We start from the raw sequence: 6000 nt of genomic DNA, 5'->3' as shown, positions 1-6000 counted from the left end.
ACCATCTCACCACTGCCACACCAGAAAGGAAGACAGCTTCTCTCCTCCCAGGGAATGTGCCTTGTCCATAATCTCCACTCATGACTGTCTCCTTGAAGTTGGTTGATCTGTCTTCAGTATTCACAACCTTGGAAGAAACTCAGCCTGTGATCCTCTCGGGGACGATTGTGGAGATACAGAAATCCCTTGTAAGTTACAAAGGAAAGAGAAGGATTTATTATTATTAATCCCATCTGGGAGTAGTCTTGGGTTAGTTAACTACGAAGTCTAAAGCAGTGGTTCTCACAATGTTGTCCCCAAGCCCAGCATCCAGTGATGGCTTCATGGGCCTGTGACGCACTCTCTTGGTACATGCGCTGAAATTTTTGAACAAGGGACCACGACATTATGCAATGTCCCCAAAATAATATAGATGGTCCTGCGGCAGTCTGAGCATCACCTGGAGAGTTCTTTGATATGTAATTTCTTGGGGTTAACCTTAGACCTGCTGAATGAGAAACAGTGGATGGAGCCCAGAAATCTATGTTTTTTGTTGTTGTTGTTGTTGATTTTTGTTATTTCTTCAGAAATCCGTCTTTTAAGAAGCCATCCAGGTTACCCTGGTGCATGCTAAAAATTGAGAAACCAAAAAAAAAGAGTTGCTGTCCCGTCGACTCTGACCCATGGCAGCACCATGCATGTCAGAGTAGAACTGTGCTCCACAGGGTTTTCGGTGGCTGATTTTTGTGGAAGTAGATCATCAGGCCTGTTTCCTACGGTTTTTTAGGTGGACTCAAACCTCCAACCTTTTGGCTAGCAGTGAGTGCTTTAACCATTTGCATCACCCAGGGACTCACCACCTAAAGTTACTGCCTTATACATCAGATACCTCCTAATTTTTCGTTATCATCTTGGCATGTTTCCAAGTCCCCAAGCAGTGGATTTGCAATTGCTCCTGACTCTGCTGACCCCGTTCTCTCAACCTAGAATTGCAGGCACTGATTTCTTACTCAGAGGAATCAGTACTCTCTAAAAGGTTCTAAACACTCAAGGCCGTTCTGATACCTCCCCTTTCTTCCCACGAAAGGCAGGAGGGGACCCATGGGTTGCCCCGTCAAATTCCTGATTTTGGACTCACACCTTTAGGGAAGACACTGAGATTCAGGGTAAAGATTAGTCTCCCCAGTCAACTTGCTCCTTGATATGATCAAGGGTCCCAGTGGAATTTTCAAAATGGTTTTCTTTCCTCACAATTCACAGATGTTGCCTTGAGTTTGTTCTCTCTTCCACCTTCCTCCTCCTCTTTAATTTTCTTGCCCTTTCCTATCATACCCTCTCCCCACACCACATGCCCTTCTGGGGAAGCAATCATGTCAGGATCTCTGCTCACATCCTGGAAATAGTAACAACCAACAGCAAGCCAGCTGCCATTGAGGTGACATAACTCCTAGCAACCCCGTGTGTATCAGAGTAGAACTGTTTCCACAGAGTTTTCAGTGGCTGAGTTTTCAGAAGTAGACTGTCAGGCCTTTCTTCCGAGGTACCTCTGGGCGGACTCAAACCTCCAAGCTTTCTGTTAGCAGCTCTGGTAATAGCAATAGCAGTATAAATTGTATGTGCAATGGGCATGCACTCTGTGTGGAATGCTTAACATTTTTGTTTTCATTTGTAGTTCTGGAAGGTAGGTACTCTGTCATCATTCCCATTACGCAGATGAGAAACTAAAGCTCAGGGAAGCTCAAGGATTTCACCCCTGGCTTTAGACAGGATTTGCATCTAGTTTGGGCTTATGATACTCCATGTATTATGGATTGAATTGTGTCCCCTCAAAATCTGAGTTAGAATTCTAACCCCTATACCTGTGAGTGTAATTCCATTTGGGGACAGTCTTTTCTTTGCTTTGTTAATGTCACCATATCAGTGTATCATGTTTCCTAAACCAAATCACTTCTGAGTGATATGAAGAACAGCATAAAATACCCTTTGCTTTCGAGTGGATTCCCGCTCAGTGACACTATAGGACAGAGTAGGACGACCCCCTAGGGTTTCCAAGGCTGTAATCTTTTTTTTTTCTCATCCAAAAATTTATGCACAAATTGTTTTGTGACATTTTTGGAATCCCCACAGTGTGTCAGCACTCCCACCTTTCCCTTTCCACCTCAGGCTCTCCGTGTCCATTCGTCCAGTTTTCCTGTCCTTTCCTGCCCTCTCATCTTTGCTCTTGGACAGGTGTTGCCCATTTGTTCTCATATACTTGATTGAATTAAGAAGCATGTTCCCAAGGGTGTTATTGTTTGTTTTATAGGACTGTCTACTCATTGCCTGAATGGTGGACTTCAGGAGTGGCTTCAGATCTGTGTTAGCAAGGTGTCCTGGGGTCATACTCTCAGGGGTTCCTCCAATCTCTGTCAGACCACTAAGTCTGATCTTTTTGTGTGAATTTGAGTTTTGTTCTACATTTTTCTCCTACTCTGTCCAGAATCCTCTATTATGATCCCTGTCAGAGTGGTCAGTGCTGGTAGCTGTCCAAGGCTGTCATCTTTACACAAGCAAACTGCCATATCTTCTCCTATTGGGTGGCTGGTGGGTGTGAATCACTGCTGATCTTTTGGCTAGTAGCCAAGTACCTTAATGCCTGCACCACCAGGCTCCTACAAAGAGCAGCATCGACAAAGAGAAAGAAACATAAATGGGGGAAGATAGATGCCACAGTAAGACCACCCAGGAACCAAGCAATGCCAGGGGTACAAAAGCTGAGAAAGGATCTTCCCTCGGACCAACAAAAAAGCTACTTCCCCTAGAGCTACTGCCCTGAATGTGGACTTCTAGCCTCCTGAACTGTGAGAAAGTGAACCTGTGTTCTTTGAATTCACCCACTTGTTCTATTCCTATTACAGCAGCTCTAAGAAAACAGGATATCACACTTTAGAAATTTCTATAGCAGTGTTTCTTAACGTGTGATTACCCAGACCAGCAGCGTCAGTATCACCTGGGAACTTGTTAGAAATGCAATTTCTTGGGCCCCACCTGGACCTACTAAATCAGAAACTCCTAGGTAGAACCCAGAGATCTGTGTCTTAACAATCCCTTTGGGTGATTCTGATGCGCACTAAGGTTCAGAGCTACCGTGCTATAGTAATGTGCTGTCTTTATGGAGAATAACCAACTCATGGATCTCTGCCTCTCTTTTGCCCACCTGGCTCATGGAGAAGGGCAGCTGGGGACTGAGCGCTTTGGCCCTCATTACATTTTTACGCCAACACCTTGGGCTTCATGATGGATGGTTCATATATCTGCCCTGTTAAGAATGACAGGTAGAAAATGGGCCCTGTCAGGCCACCCAGTGGCTCTTTCTGGCCTCCTTCAAGAGATCCAAGGGTCACTCTTCCAGGATCCTGCAGGAGACTGAGGTCGACAGAGAAGGTACAATTCTAAGCCTTGGCCATAGTACAAATTCTGCCAGGAGACAACATTTAACCTTAGTCATTCTGGACCTGGATTTTGATGAGATTCTTCCAAGCGGGAGAAGAGGTAGGGTCTAAGCGTCCATGGATACAGTAAAATATTTCCTGATCTAAAACCCCCTGACTGAGGGACAAGGAAGAGGAAAGAGTGAGAATGGGGTTCCAGTTCCTGAGAAGGGCATTCCCACCTGTGAAGTGTGAGAGAAGACAAACAGGTGATTTCTCAAAGCACCATGAAGGACCGGAGCATAAGTAAAGCAACCCAGAAAGACTTCCTTCAATATTTTAATGCAGAAAAATTGTAATGACAACTTTTCTTGCATTTTCTGATTTTCCCAATTTTTCTCCTTTCCATTCATGTTTCTAGAGTAGTCAGTGACTGTTGATGAAACAGGTAACAACATATAAATCAGGAAATTGAGGAAAACAAGGAACATTCTAAGCCAAGCTCAAGATTTTCTCCTCCATAAAGGCTACTACAATTATGTTGGTGTTGTTGGGTGTCATTGAGTCGGTTTTCAACTCATAGGGAACCCATGTGACAGAGTAGAACTGCCCTATGCTGTGCTCTTGACTGTAATCTTTACAGAAGCAAATCACTTTGTCTTTCTCTCATAGAGCCACAGACTGGGTTCAAATTACCAACATTTCAGTTAGCAGCCAAGCACTTAACCATTGTGACAGCAGGGCTCCTTACAACAGCTGAACTCCTATTAAGAGAAATATAACAACAACAGTAACAGCTAATAATTCGATTCACTATATCCCAACCACTGAGACGTTTTCTTGTTTAATGCACACAGCGTTTTATTCATTTGAAGGACACAGGTGAACTTAATGTTCTACATCACTGGCATCATAAACCCTCTTGAGGATGTGCCTGTCAAGTGGCATAAATGTTACCACTGGCTAGTCAAACAACTCTCTTACTCAGTCAGAGGACAAAGGAAAAAAATGTTGGCTCCACACCTCTGACCTCTCAAGACTTCATGTATTCCCCCCTCCTTCCACTTCTGTTGTGAAAATGTGCCCTTCCAAAGCTCATATCCTGAGATGAATAGTTTTGTTTTGATTAAAGCAGTAAGCAAGACATTTTCAATAATTAGGTGCATACCAGCTCTTAGAATCCTTTTTGCTTGCAGATTTCTTGACTCAACCACAATATGGAGCTTTGGTGTTATGAGGTGCTAATTCCTGAGGATCCATCACCCCCTAGATACTAATGGTAGAGGCCAGATGGTGGAAGAACCTGAATGACAAAGTGAAGACTCCAAGTTTTATTTCAGTAGGACATCATCGAGGTGCTCCGCATGAATGTGCTAGGCCCTCAGAAGCTCCTTTGGGAAGATCACTCTGCAAAAATGCACAGGACCAGTGCATTCAGGCTTGCTGGGAGTGGGGAATGATTACAAAATCATTGCCACAAGGACATGTTCTAGATGGTAGCTGCCAAGAAAACATATTCAAAAGAAATATACTGTAAAATGACTCTGAATTTCTAGACTCAGTCCACACATATGGCCCTAAGCTTCTTAGCAGCCAAAGAAATGATAAAAACATGTAATTACAAGAGAAAATAAACCTGTTATTCAGAAAAAAAAAGCACAGCAGTCCTTTTTTTGTAATGTCCAGACAGGAATTTCCTCTGTGCCTGATATTCCTACAGTAAACACAATGGAGATTCATTTGGCCTTTTCCTATAACGTCCTCACTGTAGGCTAATAACAAATGAAAAATCACAATTCTACTGACTGAAACAATTTTTTCTAAATAGACGGGCTTCAATGGTGAGGTTTGATCTAACTGTAAAATACAGAATATTTGAAGGACCTGGTTTATGATGTTATTGTTCACAAGGAGGCAGCAGAGAATCTGGGAGTATAATTTCCAGATTTCAAAGTATGAGCAAATTCAGATACTCTCAAGTTTTAACTGCACACTTAAAACTCTTTGAGAAAATGAAGTAATCTAACCAGTTTTGAGAGTCGGTGGGTGTTGCAAAGGGATACCTGGTGGCTCGGTGATTAAGAGCTCAGCTGTTAACCCAAAGATTGGCTGTTAACCAAAAGATGGGCAGTTCAAACCCACCAGCCCCTCCGTGGGAGAAAGATGTGACAGCCTGCTTCTGTAAAGATCACAGCCTTGGAAACCCTATGAGGCAGTTCTACTCTGTCGTATGGGTTGCTATGAGTTGGAATGAACTCAACACCAAAGGGTTGGGTTATGTGGTGCGAACAATAAACCAAAAGGTTGGAGGTTCAACTTCAAACAGAGATGCTTCAAAAGAAACGGCTGGTGTTCTACCTCCAAAAAATCGGCCATTGGAAACCCTGTGGAGCACAGTTCTACCCTAGCAAACATGGGATGTTCATGAGTTTGAATCAGCTCAACAGGTTTTTTTTTTTTTCTGAACCAGGTGTGTTGCTATATTAAGAGACTATTTGAATTGAATCCTAGATGTAAAAATACTGTGCAGCCCTGATAGTTCCTAAAAAATAAAACAGCACATATTTCCTTTTTTGTACAATAATGCTAGAAAAATATATGATATATGGAA

This window comes from Elephas maximus, chromosome 3 (genome assembly GCF_024166365.1).
Source record: "Elephas maximus indicus isolate mEleMax1 chromosome 3, mEleMax1 primary haplotype, whole genome shotgun sequence".
Taxonomy (NCBI): Eukaryota; Metazoa; Chordata; class Mammalia; order Proboscidea; family Elephantidae; genus Elephas; species Elephas maximus.
This window is presented reverse-complemented; position numbering follows the sequence as displayed.